Below are 18592 nucleotides of genomic sequence, written 5' to 3' on the forward strand. Positions count from 1 at the left end.
CGGGAGCACCGTCACCATACCCAGCGGGATCTCCGGCGCATACGGGCGCAGCACTCCCGCGCGACGCTACGATCGGTTCCAGCATTGCCTGAACGTTTGTTCCTCCATTGACAAGTCGCCGGTGACCAGCCTCTGCTGCAGCGTGATATACGCCAGCACATGCCGGGGGTTGCCTCTCTCCCTGTCCTGCTCCGGTCCCCGGTACACCCTGGCCACCTCCTGTGTGAAAATCTGCAGCTACGCCGCCAGATAGTAAAGCTCGAAGTCCGGGACCGCTAGGCCCCCTTCGTCCTTAGGCCGGGTCAGGGTCGCCATCGCAACTCTGCACCTTCCCGTGCCCCAGAGGAAAGAGATTAAGAGTGATCGCAGCTGCCGAAAAACAGAGCCCGGTATCCACACCGGTAGCGTGCGGAAGTAATATAGGAGACGCGGCAAAGCTATCATTTTTACTAACGAGATTCGGCCTATCACCGAAAGCGGGAGTGTGGCCCAAAAGGACATACTGCCCTTCAGTGCTCTTATGCAGCGTCCCACGTTACCCTCCAGCAGATCCGCCGCAGAATGGTAAATATATACTCCCAAGTATTTAAGGCAACGAGGCTCCCAATTGAGCAGCGGTCGGATGTCAGGTCGCGGTTCGCCCCGGCGCAGTGGGAACAAACAGGTCTTGGACCAGTTTACTTGCAGCCCAGATATCCTGCCAAATTTCGCGAGAAGTCTCTCTGCCCCGGTTAGCGCGTCTGCGGCGTCCTCCAAGAACAACAGGAGATCATCTGCGTACAGGGAGATAAGTTGCGGGGTCCCTCTGTAGGTCAACCCCCTGTAGTAATGGCCTGTTCTGGCCTCCGCCGCGAGGGGCTCTATTGCCAGCGCAAACGGCAGCGGGGAAAGCGAGCACCCCTGTCTGGTGCCTCGACCCACTTGGTACCGGTCCGATATAAGGGATCCCACCCGCACCCTCGCCACCGCTGATGCATATAGGACCTTTGTCCAACCTATGTATCCATCCCCAAGGCCAAAACGCTTCATGGCGCTGTATAGATAGTCCCATTCTAGGCTATCGAATGCCTTTTCTATATCGATTGATAAGACGAGTGGCGCGTGAACTCCCGCCTGCAGGTCCCCCCAGCAATCGGATTAGTCGGCGGATGTTAGCGGTGGTGTTCCTCGCAAGGATGAACCCCGACTGGTCGCTATGAACCAGTCTCGGCATGTGCTGCAGCAATCTGGTCGCCAAGATGGTGCTCAGGATTTTATAGTCCGTCGTCAGCATTGACAGCGGGCTGTACGAAGCCAGGTCAGTACTCTCCCTTCCCGGCTTCAGTAGTGGGATCATCAATGCCTCGCACATGGATTGAGGCAGTCTACCTCTATTCTTGGCCTCTTTTTACACCTCCTGGAGCCTCGGGCCAGTTGATCTAAGTATCTACCATAAAATTCTATGGGCAAGCTGTCCAGGCCTGGCGTTTTGTTCCGCGCCATCCGTTTCACCGCCCCTTTGATTTCCTCTAGCCCTATATCTCGGCCTAAGGCCTCCGCTTCTTCCCGGTCAATTTGTGGCAGCTGCAGCCCTTCCAAAAAAGCGTCGATGTCCCCCTCCAGCCCCTCCAGCACGCTCTTGTAGAGTGTACCATAGTACGAGCGGAAACTCTCCAGTATGTCCATCTGGGCTGTGACCATGCCGCTTCCCCCCCTCTCTATGGCCAAGATCGGTTGGCTACGTCTAGTGGGGTTAGCCAGCCAAGCCAGCAGCGTCCCCGCTTTGTCCCCCTCCGCGTGTGCTCTCACCAAGTAGTTTTTGTAGTCGAAGCTGCGGAGCCTCTCCACTTCAACCGCCACCGCCTCCCTAGCCTCACAAACCGCCTCCTGAAGCTCGGGGTGATCAGGCCGCGTCACCTCAACCTCTCGTAACCTCCCCTCCGCCTTGTCCAAATCCTCCAACAGGGTCCTGCGCACCCCGGCATACTTCCCTATACAATGTCCTCTAACTACTATCTTGAAAGCGTCCCACTCCATTGCTCTGGTCGCCGTGGATCCGCTATTCTCGGTAAAGTATTGCGTTATCCTCTCTCCCAGTGCTTCCCGGTATGGTGGGTCATCCAGTGTGTCAGGCCGCAGCTGCCACATTGGTACCCTCGAAACCTCGGTCATCCAATCTAGCGTCAATAATAAAGGGTTGTGGTCAGACAACGTGCGGTTTAAATACTCTGTGTGCGCCACTGACTGAAGCACGGCCGGGGAGCACAAAAAAGCATCTAGTCTAACGTGTAGATCGTGTAGCGCTGAGTAATATGAGTAATCCCTCTCTGTGGGGTGTTGCGCCCTCCAGGCATCTTCCAGACCCCACCTCCCCTGCCACTCAAGCCTGCGCTTCGCTAGCCGATGTACCGGGGACGTCCCCAATGGTGGATGGGACCTGTCCAGTGTAGGGTCTGCTATTGAGTTAAAGTCCCCTCCCAGCAGGACAGGACCTGTCAGGTACCCGGCCAGTGCGCCTGAAAGTTTCGTGAGGTAAGGCCCCTGGTCTATATTAGATGCGTATACACTGCAGAGCACTATGTCCCGGCCCCTGAGTTTGCCCTCAATAGCCACAAATCTACCCTCCGGATCTATTGTGTGCCTAACTACTTGGAAGGGGGTCCCCGCTCGTACCCAAATCAGAGTTCCCCTCGCAAAGGCGGAGTACGTGGTGTTAAATAACTGTCCTCTCCACCTACGCTGCAGCGCAATGCCCTCTTGCTTCGTTAAGTGCGTCTCCTGTAGGAGCGCAATCTGAACTCCCCTACGCACTAGATAAGCGTGAACCTTATGTCTCCTCGCCATGGTATGGAGTCCCCGCACATTCCATGTCACACATTTCACCATGCCAGCATTAGCCATAGTCCCACGTCAGAGGCCAGGATATAACACCCTTCCATGTCCAGTCGCACTCGGTGACACTGTCCCACCCCTCCCCGAAAATGAAAACTATTGTCTGTGTGTTTTAACCCATGTTGTGAAGTGCTCCAATACCTTCGGGTCTGGCTAGCACTATATAAAACTCTTCAATAAATAAATAAGCCAGGAGCCCTTTTGGCTTGGTTGGCCAACCCAGCCAGGCGTGGGTCGGTGATCCTTGAGCTCCGTGACCAGAATGGGGTGGCCAGATACGACCAACAAGGTATCAATGACCTATTTTTAATGTATTACACCGAGCACTACAGGAGTCAGTTGTCCCCCACAGACGAGGAATTGCATGCATTCACACGAGAGGTAGACCTGCCAGCCTTAGATGAAGACACCGCAGCAATACTGGGGCGGGAGATTGAACTTGGGGAGGTACGGGGCTATCAAGAGTATGGCCCGCAACAAAACCCCAGGCACTGATGGCCTCCGAATTGAATTTTACCTCACTTATATAGAGCTTCTGGCTCCCAAGTTAGTACAGCTATATAATGATGCCAAGCGACTTGTTAAACTTCTGGCATCCACTAGGGAAGCAGTGATCATTCCCTTGCTCAAGCTAGGAAAGCAGGCATGGGATAGGACTGCTTATCGCCCGCTATCCATGCTCAATCTGGATTATAAAATATTAAGCAAAGTTTTAGCTGCCCGGTTGCTCCCCTACATGACCACCCTTGTTCACACAGACCAGTCCGGGTTCATCCCCACCAGAAACACAGTGCTCAACATCCGGAGGCTTATGAGGGTCCTGGCAGCAGCACGTACCACGCAAATGTCACCACAATATTTGCAGTGGACATAGAAAAAGCTTTTTACCGCATGGAGTGGGCTTTCTTATTCCATGTGATGCGGACAATGGGGCTGGGCCCTGACTTCTTGAGTTGGACGGCTCTCCTATATGCTGACTCCACTGCCAGAGTCAGAACAGGGGGGCCTATCTCGGACACCAGCGGCGTGGGACGGGGCACGCGTCAATGATGTCCCCTCTCCCCGCTGCTGTTTGCCCTGGCGGTGGAGCTGCTGGCAGCACGGACCAGGTCGGGCAAGTCTACCAGTGGCTTGATGTTCATGGCAGGTTCATCACATAGCATTGTATGCCAATGACCTTTTGCTTTTCCTAGCTGATGCGGGGTCGGAACTCCAGGGGGGGCAAAACGCTTATTCCACGCTCTCAGCAAAGCAATGGGATTGAAGGTGAATTGTCGAAATCTTGCTTGTTCCCGTCCCGTGGGGGCCGGGTGGGCCCACAGAGCTCAGAGGGAATGAATTGGGAAGACCGATCCCTACCCTATCTGGGCACACAGATATACCACAGCCAGGAGGATATCCTTGAGGGTAACATTGCAAAGGCCATCAGGGGAGCAAAAACGAACTTTGAATTCTGGGGCTCCCTGCTGCTGTCCGTTGCGGGACGAGTGGCCTTGCTCAAAATGATAACCCTCCCGAGACTACTATATTACTGTGACGGAGCGGGGGCAGCGGAACCCAAAGACGTTAGGGAATGGTGGGTACACGTACCGTTTTCACCCCCTCTTGTCCCCCCCCCAGCAGGGAGAATGGCTTCCGTCACCTGAACTTGAGAGGCGAATATACCCGGAAGGCGAGGAGCCCTTTAACTGGATTCCTGACGAGACCTCGGAGACGCCCCGGAGTGACGTCACGGCGCTGGAAACGTCAAAAGGAAGTGAGAACCAGCAAAGGACGGACGGCGATTCCCGGAGGAGTACTGGTGACGAAAGGAGAGCAGGAGAAGAGGCGAGCGGAGGACGAGAGGAGAGAAGAGGACGTGAGGAAGACGGACGTGGAAGCAGAGAACCCGACGGCGGACGGCCAGGAGGCTCGGGATACCGCGAAGCACCCCGCCACGCTCCCAGGGGAGGAGCGTGGCTAGGACAGGTATGGGATCGAGTGGTGGGTTGGATGGGCCGAGGGGAGAAACCGAATACATAGCCTGATTGATCCTTGTCCCCCCCCCCTTTTTCGTTTGGCTTAAAAATGCACAAGTCACACCCTTGTTTTTTTCACGAGAGAAGCGCACGCCTACACCGTCTTAGGGGATTTCCTCACACCCGGCCCTGGTCATAGGGAAACTTAGCTTTGAAAGTCGCCTGACACGACCCTTTGTTTGTCTCCTTACTTCTGGGACCCCATCTTCCCGAGTGGAGACGCACGCCGACGACGACCCAGAAACCCAAGGGGACAGAGAAGCCGTACGGAGGGGGATCGTATCCGGAGCCCGGACAAGAGAAATATCGTCCACGGACAGAGAGAGACTGGAAAACCGTTTTAGAAAGAGATATACCTCAATAAAACCGCACTTACCAAAAACCCGAGTCCCGCCTATCCCTGACCAGTCGTTACAATTACTTTGGGACCTTGCCGATCTGGATCCCGGCAAAATTCTTCAAGCAACTCCATTCCATGATCTCAAACTTCATCTGGGACACGGGCAAATGACGGGTGGCGCTCAGTACACTCATGCGACCGAGAGTGGGGGGTGACCTGGCGGTTCCAGACTATGAGACCTATTACCTGGCAGTGCAATTCCAGTGGCTCACACAGTGGGTGGCGGACGCCATCAGGGGAGATGACGAGCACAGAGAGGGCATTAGGAACTTATCATTGTTGTTCTGCATCGTCCTGTGACTCTCGGTAGACGCTGCAGCCCTCACCACGGAACTTGACACAGCGCAAAAATGATGATCTGCGGTCATCTATGCTCCGGAAATACCGTTGCTAATGTGTATGGCCCTGCCGAATGGAGGCAACTGGCGGAAGTTGGGGACGTGGGCGGAGGAGGGATTGACTTGCATGGGAGACCTTTATGAGGAGGGTGCCATGATGCCATTTCATGATCTACAGGCCCACTATGACTTACCTGGGGGGGAGTTCCTACAGTATAAGGCCCTCACTGCAGCGATTAAAAAGCACTGGGGCTGTGGGCTGACAGAACCGCAGACTTCCCTGGGCTGTCAACATGTGGTGATGGCAGCTGGCACATTCTAAGCAGTCACATGTCTGTACAGGCGCATGACACTAGAAACCCTACTTCTCCTTACTGACCTAAAGACCAAATGGGAAACTGCTATTGGCAAGGACATCCCAGATAAGGCATGGGAGATGTTGGTCGAGAGAGCCTGGAAGAGCACTAGGAATGCGCGGTTCCAACTAGTGCATTTCCATATACTGCATAGAGCTTATCTCACCCCGGAAAAATTACACAAATATTTCCCAGCCCACTCAGCGGCCTGCCCGAGATGTAATACATGACAGCGCAGACTTCAAGCATATGTTGTAGGACTGTTCGTTCCTTGACAGTTACTGGGAGGAGATAACAATGCTTTCAGACCTCACTGTCAGAGAGATCGAACCGACCATGGCATAGTGCATTCTACACTGATTCCCCCACATGTCCAAGAATAAAATTACTAGCAAATTCAGCGATCTGGGCCTCCTACTGACCAAACGAAACATCACCACACACTGGAAGGCAAAACAAGGTCCCAACATTGCAAGGTGGAAAACAAACTTCATTGCGTGGGCTGAATGTGAGGGAGTGATCAGGTTACAGCTGGCGAAACTGGGCGGGTGTGATAAGGCTCTTGATGGGGCGAGAGCTTGGGAAGCGCTGGTCACTGCACTCAGGTCTCCCGAACAGATCAATGGTAATGCCCCCATAGATGCCCCCGGGGTGACCGCTGTGTAACATGCAATTAACCCTCTGATCTGCACGAACGACACCCTCGGGAACTGGGTTGGTTCTCGGCACTTCTGTTGGCCCACCATAACTGTAGCCTTAGCCCAGGCACACACGTCGTCTCAATGCGGGCCCTGCCCATTGGCCTTTTGCAGCCTTGAACTAGTGACACGTCTGGGGGGTGGGAAGGGTGGCGGGGGGTAGTTTGGAATTGTATTCTTGTAACGCCCTGAACGTCTCAGGATCGTTTAACAGACACGATAATGAGGACGCAACCACTTGTGAAGGGTTAGTTATTTTAATGAAGGCAAAAATAATACAAAGAATAAACAAAGGTTATAGTCACTGGAATCCTCCAGGCTAAGTACGTTACCAGCCCACAGCACGGATGGTCCTAACCGTCCTCTGCATATACGCCGATCCCGGCGTATGCCAACAGAGGGCAGAAATGAAATGGCCGACAATGCCAATCGGTAGGCTGTGAGGGGCACGAAGAGTGTTGGGGAGAATCGAGGAGTCAGGGAAACACCCAGCCGGGGTCTCTACCTGAAGGGAGCAGCCGCTCAACCTCTTCCTCAGACTGCACCGGGACGCGGAGTCACCTCCTGGTGATGCGTCACCGATACCCCAATCACAAGCAAAGAAGACTGAACCGAGAGCAGCCGCTCGATCGATCCTGTGGACTTCCGAGTCTGTAACGCGGCAAACACCTCCTGGTGTGCGTTACAGCTGGCAGTCCCTGTATCTCTGGTCGGGCTGGGAGTTACGACTCCAACCAGCAAAAGCGCCACTGCGCTTTGACTCAGCCGAGTCTAAAGGCGAAGCTCAATGGTTATCCGGTAGAGCTTCCGGGTCCTTCACAGGTGACGATGGGGCAAGACACGGCCCAGGGAGTAACGACTCGACCTACCTCCGTTCTTGCCTTACTGGAGCACCACTCCGGAACACTGCTCTTCACTAAGCAGGTACGTCGGTGTAAACACAATATCCGACAGCGTTGTACCTCCCGGTTCCTCCCTTTATAGGGCGTGTTTTCCTTGAGTTATGTAACAGCTCTCCTGTTTACATAAGGGCGTGTTTTCCTTGAGTTATGTAACAGCTCTCCTGTTTACATAAGGGCGTGTTTTCCTTGAGTTATGTAACAGCTCTCCTGTTTACATAACCTCTCAACCGCTAAGCATCCTGGGAGATGTAGTCCGTTTTCGCTGGTTACCGTTTTCCTCCCCTCGCATGACAGGAATTCTTGACAGTACATCCTCCCTCTCAGCGGCTCCCCACGGGTCCAGCGCTGGCAGGAAAACGCCGATGGAACAAGGAGACCAAGCGCGGAGCATGAACCCCATAGCCTTTCCACGCAACCAGGTACCACAGCTTCCCCCTGCGCCATTTGGACGCCCGTATGCCCGACACTTCATACTCCACCTCCGACTCCACGCACACCGGCCTAGGTGTCCCAGACGGCTTGGAGGGTGCTGGTTTGAGCAATGATACATGAAAGACAGGGTGTATCCGCAATGACTGGGGCAAGCACACCTTCACGTTCACGGGACCCATACACTTGGTAATTCGATAGGGGCCCATGTACTTGGGATGGAACACACTGTTCTTTCGAAACCTCATGTTTCTTGTGGATATCCAGACGTAGTCTCCAGTGCGGTACAGTGGCCTGGGCCTTCTCTTCCTGTCTGCCGCAGCCTTGTATCTTCTCTTGGCCTCTATTAGGACAGCCCTTGAGCGCATCAATGTGTCTTTTATGTGTGCCACCCTGTCCGCTGTGGCGGGAATCCTGTCCTCTCTGAACGGATGTAAAAATGGCAAGAACCTGGGATGTTGGCCATAGTTGCTATAGAACGGAGATGACTGTGTGGAGCTGTGAGTGGCGTTGTTATAGGCTATCTCTGCAACCCATAGCAAGTCGACCCATTCTTCCCTGCCCTGGTCCACAAAACATCGCAGATACTGTTTGAGAGTTTGGTTCAGGCGCTCGGTTTGGCCGTCCGTTTGAGGGTGGTAGCTGGTGGACAGGGCGGTCTTAACATGCAGCGCAGTGCACCAAGTCTTCCAGAATTGCGCAGTAAACTGCGACCCCCGGTCCGACACGATCACCCCAGGTAATCCATGCAGTCGTACCACATTCTTTAGGAGTAGTGACGCCAATTCCCCGGCCGTAGGGACTCCCTTGCAGGGGATGAAGTGCCCCATTTTCGTCAAGTAATCCACCACCACCAGTATTGCCGTCATCCCCTGGTCTACCGGTAGGCCCACCACGAAGTCCAGTGATATGCTATCCCATGGTCTATCCGGGGTCGGAAGTGGATGTAAGAGCCCTTGGGTTCGGCCATGGTCGGCCTTCATGGTAGCACACGTAGGACACTCCTGTCCCCACCTCCTGACATCCACTCTCATGGTTGGCCACCAGAAATGCCGTCCCATGCTAGCCACCGTTTTTTCAAAGCCCAAATGACCTGCGCATGGAGAGTCATGGCACCAGCTGAATGCTTGTTTCCTTAGCCGAGGCGTGGGTATCAATAGGCACCTGCCCTTCAGGGGTATCCCGTCCTTCAGCTGCCATTCTCTGTGACTGAGGAGCCACCTCCGCCATGCGAATGACCTGATCCCTCTCTTTATTCCCCTCAGGAAAGTATCCGGTTGGATAACCCCTAATACCATCCTCGGGGAAATGATGGAACGCTCGGTCGCAGGCAATGGTTCCTTAACTGCAGATTGACGGGACAGGGCGTCCGCCTTCCGGTTTTCCGTCCCCGGCCGATATGTGATGCGGAAGTTGAACCCCGCAAAGAAGATCATCCACCGCAGCTGCCTGGGAGAAAGGTGTCTTGTGGCCGTCATGAACTGTAGGTTCCGATGGTCCGTGTACACCGATACCACATGTCTTGCCCCCATCAACCAATGCCTCCATTCGGTGAAGGCGTCCTTGATTGCGAGAAGCTCCTTCTCCGCAATATGGTAGTTGCGTTCGGCGTCGTTGAGTTTGCGGGACATGTACGCAACGGGATGAAGCACCCCTGTGTCGTGGTTGCGTTGGGACAAGATAGCCCCCAGCGCCACATCCGATGCGTCCGCTTCCACCACGTAGGGGAGATCCGGATCGGGGTGAGCCAACACCGGCGCCTTACCAAAGGCGCTTTTCAGGGCCTCAAAGGCTTTGTTCGCTTCAGGGGACCAGACAAACTCCTTGGACTTCCTCAGTAGCTGTGTGATTGGGGCCACCAATCCTGAAAATCCATCTATAAACCGCCTGTAAAAGTTGGCGAAGCCAATGAAACTTTGGACGTCCTTCACGCTTTGGGGCACCGGCCATTCTTTCACCGCCTTGATCTTTCGTTCTGCCATCTCCTGTCCCTCTGGACTCAGCATCACTCCGAGGAATTCCACGGATGTGACGTGGAAGTCACACTTGCTGAGTTTACAAAACAGCATGTTTTCCCTCAGCTTTTGGAGCACAGCTTTGACGTGGTGTACGTGCTCCTCCACACTGGACGAATAGATGAGGATGTCGTCGATATATACGACCACGTAGATATCCAACTCCTCTCTGAATACCTCATTCAAAAAGTACTGAAAGGCTGCCGGGGCGTTGCACAGACCGAACGGCATGACGAGGTACTCAAAAAGGCCGAACTTGGTCTTAAAGGCGGTCTTCCACTCGTCTCCGTCCCTCATGCGCACCAGATGGTATGCCCCTTTCAAATCCAACTTGGTGTAGATACGAGCTTTCTTGACCTGTTCCAGAAGTACACTGATGAGAGGCAAGGGGTACCGATTTTTTATGGTTATCGCATTCAATGCCCTAAAGTCCACACAGGCTCTCAGCTCCCCATTAGCCTTCGGGATGAAGAAGAGTGGCGAGGCGGCCGGAGACTTGGACGGGCGGATGAATCCTAGCTTGAGGAGTTTATCCAGGTACCCCCGGAGATGCACGTTTTCAGGCTCCGTCAGGGCATACAGCCTGCCGCTGGGAACGCTGGCCCCTGGCACCAGGTCGATCTGGCAGTCAAACTGTCTATGTGGTGGTAGCACTTCCGCCTTCACCTCATCAAAAACATCCTCAAAACTGTGATAAGCCTGGGGGAGAGCCACATCTTTTTCTGCCGCTGTAGCCACCGTCTGACTCCCGCTCTCATCTGCGTCAAGGGATTCCGTTCTTATTCCACAATGCATGATGCAATACGGTGACGTCATTTCGATGCGATGTGTTGGCCAATCCACAGAGGGGTTGTGTTTCTGTAGCCATGGCAATCCCAATATGACGCCATATTGGGGCGCTCGGATGATGTTAAAATCGATTTGTTCCAAATGGTTCCTCCCATATCTCATCGGAAGGACCCCCGTGTGCTGCCCGATGGGCCCCGTCACCAATCGCCTTCCGTCTACAGCATAGACGTCTTCGGGTACAGCTTTGGGAAGAAGCACTAGCCCTAGCCTGCATGCCTCGTTGTGGTCCATAAACATGCCAGTGGCCCCTGAATCCACCATGGCCACAACGGGTATCCACTGGTCATGCACTCCCACGTGCACCGTGAGAAACAGGTGTCGTTGTCCCTTAGTGACCGAGTTGGAAAGTGAAGGGATGGATGAGTGACTCCGAGATGCCCCTTCTTTGGTCTGGGAGTCCTCTAGTTTTCCGCCGGTACGTCCACCACGGCTGTTACCGACCGGTTGGCCCGATAACGTGACGTCTTCGGTTTGGCAGGGCATTCACGTACGTAGTGGCCTTTTTTGCCACAATATAGGCACAATCCTTGTTTACGGCGTGACTCTTTCTCCGTGGCTGTGAGGCTCGCTCGTATTGCGCCGATGTCCATGGGTTCTCCCTTGGATGCGGTGGAAGTTTCAGGACTTCCCACTGTCACATAGGATGGAAGGGATTTTCCTTTTCTCCCATGATCCCCCTTTCTTTCACTTAGCCTATGTTCCAGCCGTAATACCAGGTTGATAAGGCCCTCACATGTCTTGGGTTGAGGGTCAATATGAGCCACGGCGTCCTTGAGCTCATCGCACAGTCCGTGATGGAAGAGCGCCGTCTGTTTAGCAACAGGCCACTTGGTTTCCGCAACCAGCCTTCGGAACGCGTTGAGATACTGCACCAGGTCGTTGGATCCCTGTCTCAACTCAAGCATTTCACGGTCCGCCGTGTACGAGTCAGCCCTTCTGTCGAATACCTTCAGGAATTCCTCGCGAAAAGCACCCCAATCACATAAGATGGGGTCGTCCCTGCTCACCAGAGGTACGGCCCATTGTGCCGCGTTTCCAGCCAAATAGGATATAAGGAAAGCCACACGAGCCTGACTCGTGGGGAACGCCCTTGGTTTGCACGATAAATGTAGCGCCACTTGTGTGAGGAATACCTGCACTGTGTTAGGATCCCCACTGTACTTCTCTGGTGTTGCCAAGGGGACGGCTACCGGCATTTCCACTACTACCGCAGGGGTCTGGTTCGTGAGGGAGGTGCTGGGCGTGAGCGGGTCCAATTGGATAGCATCCAGTCTGGCTTTTACATCGGCTGTTTCTTGCCTGGAGGCCGCCAATTCAACTTGCACGGTCGCTAAAGCAGCCAGCACATCATCAAGTGTTGCCATGTCTGTTATCGACCGGGAGACAGTTAGTGTTATTACGGTCGGATATTTTGTAACGCCCTGAACGTCTCAGGATCGTTTAACAGACACGATAATGAGGACGCAACCACTTGTGAAGGGTTAGTTATTTTAATGAAGGCAAAAATAATACAAAGAATAAACAAAGGTTATAGTCACTGGAATCCTCCAGGCTAAGTACGTTACCAGCCCACAGCACGGATGGTCCTAACCGTCCTCTGCATATACGCCGATCCCGGCGTATGCCAACAGAGGGCAGAAATGAAATGGCCGACAATGCCAATCGGTAGGCTGTGAGGGGCACGAAGAGTGTTGGGGAGAATCGAGGAGTCAGGGAAACACCCAGCCGGGGTCTCTACCTGAAGGGAGCAGCCGCTCAACCTCTTCCTCAGACTGCACCGGGACGCGGAGTCACCTCCTGGTGATGCGTCACCGATACCCCAATCACAAGCAAAGAAGACTGAACCGAGAGCAGCCGCTCGATCGATCCTGTGGACTTCCGAGTCTGTAACGCGGCAAACACCTCCTGGTGTGCGTTACAGCTGGCAGTCCCTGTATCTCTGGTCGGGCTGGGAGTTACGACTCCAACCAGCAAAAGCGCCACTGCGCTTTGACTCAGCCGAGTCTAAAGGCGAAGCTCAATGGTTATCCGGTAGATCTTCCGGGTCCTTCACAGGTGACGATGGGGCAAGACACGGCCCAGGGAGTAACGACTCGACCTACCTCCGTTCTTGCCTTACTGGAGCACCACTCCGGAACACTGCTCTTCACTAGGCAGGTACGTCGGTGTAAACACAATATCCGACAGCGTTGTACCTCCCGGTTCCTCCCTTTATAGGGCGTGTTTTCCTTGAGTTATGTAACAGCTCTCCTGTTTACATAAGGGCGTGTTTTCCTTGAGTTATGTAACAGCTCTCTTGTTTACATAAGGGCGTGTTTTCCTTGAGTTATGTAACAGCTCTCCTGTTTACATAACCTCTCAACCGCTAAGCATCCTGGGAGATGTAGTCCGTTTTCGCTGGTTACCGTTTTCCTCCCCTCGCATGACAGGAATTCTTGACAATTCTGTAATCGTTGTATGTAGTTACTGGAGTGGTGTGGCTCACTGGTTAGAGGCGGCAGACCTGGAAGCAGAGGTCGGCCCGGGACCAGGGTTCGATTCCCGACGCGGCAGGGTCTTGGGCCAAGGTCAGCGGACTCGATAATTCTCGCCTCGGTGCCTACTCTAACCATGGATCCCACTCAGCAACTCTGGGCAATAGCTTGCTTAATCTCCACTTACAGCCCCATCAGCGCCGGAGATGCTTGTCTTCACCTTGGAGATGCCCAGTAGGGACCATCTCACAGGGAAAGCCAGGATGGGTTCCCCAGCGGTATACAGCGCCGGGACGCCCCGTTGCTGGGACAGCTGTGCGCTTTACAAGTATACAACATTTACATTTACATTTACAGATTGTATATTATGTCTGACAGGATGACATAGACAATCTATTTTTGCCACACTTGATTTCAAATGACAAGTTTGTAACTTTGTCTGCTACTGGGAAGCGTCTCCGGACCCCCCTGCTGGTTTTGTGCAAAATCAATAAAAAATCTGTTTAAAAAAAAAAAAAACCCTACTCGATCAGGGCGAGAGGGCCTGTGTGTAGCTGCAATGTAGCTCAAACCAAGTAGTTTAGCCGCTCCTGTCACAACGTAGGAATCAAAAAATGGGAGACAGAAGAGGGAGACACAACGGAGGAGTCAATGGAAACCTCCACATGGTACATAAATGCGACTAGCATATATTAAAAACTATGAATTGGCAGAGAAACAGACGACAAACAAGTTAATTGCTGGATGTGAGGGTGCCACCCCCACAATGGTAAATGCTGATTAAGGTTCTTTTGCGAAGCTCTGTGTGCAATAATTAGGCTGGGGAACCTAGTGACAGCTTTGATACCTATAACTAGAGGCACTCATCAAGGATGCCCCTTATCCCCTCTCTTGTACGCTTTGGTGTCTGAACCTTTACTGTGCGCCCTAAGGGAATACCACAGTCACAGGGGGATACGGTTTAAGGGTTATCAGCTGATAGTCTCAGCATACGCTGATGAAATACTACTTTATGTCAGAGACCCTTACACCCGTATTGAACAAAGTGGTTCACTTTGGACAGCTGTCCGGGCTTAACATTAACTGGAATAAGTCCTTGATATTCCCCTTGACTGCATCCACTTCCTCTCCTTCGTTTCAATTCCCCTTGAAGTGGACAACAGAGTCTGTTCACTACCCAGGGATCCAAATACACACTGATTATGGGAAATGTTTGGACAGATTGGAAGAGGATGTGACTAGATGGACGCGTTTACCACTTTCACTATTAGGTCGGGTTTCATTGATGAAGATGGTTGTCCTACCCAGACTACTGTTCTTGTTTCATAACATACCTATGGTCATCCCACAATATATGTTCGCTAAATTAAAGTCCCTCATGATACAGTTGGCCTGGGCTGGCATGCAGCCCTTTGTAAAATGGGGTGTTCTCACCCTTCCGTATTCTCTGGGCAGTCTCAATGCACCAGATCTTGTCATATACTATAGAGCTGCACAGTGTTCTCACATCTCCGCTTGGTTGCACTGCCCCACTACTCCTCCACACATATACATAGAGAGAATAGCTGCTGGTCCTGATACTCTCCCACAGGCACTATTCAGGAATCCAACACATAGGCACAGTATCCTTGATTCCATTAAATCCACCGTTCATACTTGGTACAACCTACTAAACTGAGAAGCTGGCGCTATTTTGTACTCTCCCTTGGCCCCTTTGGAATGGTGCACTTGGCTTCATTCCAGCACTGATAGCAGAGTCTCCCTGGCATGAGTGAAGTCAAAGTCACTGTTGTAGGTGACCTATTTGAGGTGAGGGACTCCGCAACTGGGAGCAGCTGATAGCAGATGGCCCCGTCCCTACTTTGTTGGTGCGGTTCCAGTTCTTAATGACTTCGGCATGCCCTGAAATCTCACTTGGGGAGTTCCCTACAGGAGCCCCCGGAGGTCCCTGCTCTCTCTTACGTTATCAAGACTCCTTCTCCCCCAAAATTGATTTCTAGAATATATAACACAACACAAGCAAACAGATCGCCTAGGCATTTCCTGATGATACCGACTTCATTGTATTGTTATTAAAATCAATAAAGAAAAGTACAAAAAATGTATATATATTGTCTGTAGATTCAAACTGCAAATGCCACGTTTCACTGAATTATTTTCTCGTGTGTTTGCTTTAGGTGCACAAGAGACATAACACACAGTACTTTCCAGACAGAAGGCCGGCAGTGACACCACCTGAGTCCTCTTCTGCCTCCGCTTGTGCAGCTAATTGGCAAGTGCCAGAGCTAAGAAAGAACTTGAAGATGGCCCCAAAGAAGTGAGTTTTTACCTGGAAAGTGTCCAGTGAGAAGGAGGACAAGAAGAAGGAGTTTGACACCACTGGCATGCCGCCCTGTACCTTTTTCAGAAAACAGGTTGTATCTGCCTCGACTTTCCCTGGGCAGCAAATGGCTTAGAGCATTACTCCTGCATCAACGGCACCACCCCAGCCGAAGGCTAAACCCATATCTCTCAGAGATGCAGCAATGGTGATGAGCAGTGAGTCTGAGCTGGATTTGTCTCAACCACAAACTAATAACCAATTGTTGCAGGAAAATGGACAACAGGAGCCTCAGCCAGCAACAGTTTTTCCTGAAGTAGGAGCACATCAGGAGGCAGAGCTTCCTGCTGAACAAGATGTAGCTACCACCGGCTTCACAATCCCCAGCAAAAAAAGAGAAAAGGTACTCCACCATCTTCTCCAAGCCCCTGATCTGATGATCTGGCCATGGACTGGATCCCGGCTGAGTCTGAGACCTGCCCGAGAGAGTGAGACAAAGGAAAAGAAAAGTTCCTGAAATTCTCAATCATAAAAAGTGACAGCGATGGTGGGGAGCCAGTAATTGTCAGTATGGAGGGCAGCTCAGTGGACACTTACATTACACCTCCTATTCAGCCTGCTCAGAAGAATGTGGTTCACCACCATCACCGCCGGCTTCCAAATTTGTAAGACCCCTGCCGATACCTGCACCCACCACTTACCACAGTCAAAGTGCCGCTTACGGCGATGGAGAGTCAAACAACACAGCCACTTACCACCAGTTCTACAGACATTTGCATTGACACATTAAAAAAGTTGCCCTCCCCAGTCTGGGGCTCCTTTATAATTAGCAAGCAGGAGGACAACATTGCAATATGGCACTTGAGTGTTCGCTCAGGTATTCCAGGTTTGCACTATATCACTGGAGGCCAAATGTCGCATCTGAAAAAACATCTCACAATCCAGTGGGATGACAAGATCGCTGATGGTGGTGATGAGAGAGTCGAAGCAGCGATAGAAGAAGGTGGTTGTGAGCAAGAGGAGGATGGCATTACACAAAGCATTCCTATAGTGTGTAAGGATCACCCGCATCAGTAACCTTCAAATGGCACGATACTCAGTTGCGGACAATGCTGTATACAGTTATTCCCTAAAGACTCACATTGAGTCTAACACCTCCTGGTTCTCTCTGGAAGTCATCTCTGTCAAAGGCACCACAAAAGCAAAAAACCCAAGCTACTATTACAGGTATGTTTAGGCAGGCAAACACAACCACAAAATGGCAAGTTTGTACAACAGGAAGCTGGTTAAAATGTTAGAGCTGGACCTCCTGCAAACATCTTGGAAGATTTTAACAGCAAGGTGTTTGAATGGCTTCGACCCAGAGGTCTCCAATTGGATTTGTTGCCATGGAATGGCAGAAATTTGGGCTAAGCCATGACAGATGTTGGATATTTCAAGGTCCTATGTTTAGCGCATTACATTACCCTGAATGTGCAGGAGTTTCTAAAAGAAGAAGACATAGTCAGCAACATGCTGGCTACATGCTAAAGAATCTGCACTCATTTCACTCTTTCTTTTAATTCCCAAAACCAGTTGAGGATCATTCAGTGTGCTAATCGAGTACTGGTAAAAGCCTTCATACAGGAGGTGGTAACACTTTCGAACTTGACTTGCCACATGCTGCAATGTCTGAGCAGTACAGACCAATCACCGACTATGTCCTTCAAGGAGGAGAGCATGCAACTGGTAAAAGCATGACAATGGAGGTAGACAAATGGGGGCTAGTGAAATGCCTGACAGAAATGCTACTTCCATTTGAGGTTTTCACATAGGAGTCAGCAAGGAGGACCCTATGATGACCCAAGCAATCCCATTGGTGCTTCTGCTACAGGACTAGTTGAAAAAGGGGGTCATAGTTTCGCCGGTATGAACAAAGAAGCATATAAGTTAGTTCAGAGCTTAATCGTTTGCTTTGCTGTCAATCCAAGGGTGCAAAAAGAGATTGTGTCCTCCAAAGAGTACATCTGTGCCACAATACTTGGATCCATGGTGCAAAAAAATACTGGCCACTTTTATCCCGTTTTCAGAAGGGGATGTTTTAGACTTGGATTATTCAAGCAATCAGGATTGTAAAGTGCTGCTTATCACCCGTGAGGGTATCCAGACAGTGTGTCAGTGGAATAGCCTGGTTTTTATGCCATTTCTGAAATCCTGCTGGGTGGGCGAGCTCCGGAGGTGGAAGGGGAGGCTGTTCCAGGTTTTGGCGGTGTATTGCTTCGCCCTCCCAAATAAAAGAAAATACTGCACTCCCACACAGAGGCACAAACGCGGCAAAGCAGTAAAAACACCACCAGGAAAGGGATTTCGCTCATAAAATGAGGCGCAGCAAAAGAGTGTTCTCAGAATATGGCATGGGGTTTTATTTGTGCAACACTCTCCAATAAAAAGCTTTCCCAGATGTCAAATGAACAACATTCAATTGTGTGTGTGTGTGTATATATATATATATATATATATATATATTACCTACTGGCGGTCGCCAGTAGGTAGTTATAGTTAGGACCTAGTTACCATAGGAAAATTGCAACATTCTATTCCCAATAACTTTGGCGCAGATTGACGAATCTTTGTGAAATTTTCAAAACTCGTGGGGCACTCTGGTCCGCTCCTATCTTGAACGTTTTGGGGTGATTCAGCAAGAGGGGGCCGAGAAAAAAGGGGGGGCCAAAACGTGTTTTCTCCATGACAAAGCTACAGCCCGAACTGCTGACCGGAATTACACCAAATTTGGCAGAAAGGTAGCTCTTGGTTCAGAAAGAGCCCTTTTCGTTAAATGGTGTAAATCCATTCAGTAGTTTTTTAAAATATTAATGGAAAAAGAAATATAGATATCTGGGCAGAGCCTAACTACACATCTCATCGTGAGATCTAATTGGCTGT

At 51.6% G+C, this 18592-nt stretch overlaps 1 long non-coding RNA gene across 1 annotated transcript in view; it reads left to right on the top strand.

Annotated features, from left to right (window-relative positions):
• Window positions 1–18110, top strand: part of LOC146839060 (uncharacterized) — a 316080-nt gene extending 297970 nt beyond the window's left edge. The window contains exon 6 of the long non-coding RNA XR_014960770.1: window positions 15528–18110. This is a non-coding gene — a long non-coding RNA (uncharacterized LOC146839060). The remainder of the gene's footprint in view (window positions 1–15527) is intronic.
• The last annotated feature ends 482 nt before the right edge of the window (window positions 18111–18592 follow it).

The sequence above is a fragment of the Triturus cristatus genome, chromosome 4_2 (genome assembly GCF_964204655.1).
Source record: "Triturus cristatus chromosome 4_2, aTriCri1.1, whole genome shotgun sequence".
In the NCBI taxonomy this organism is placed as follows: Eukaryota; Metazoa; Chordata; class Amphibia; order Caudata; family Salamandridae; genus Triturus; species Triturus cristatus.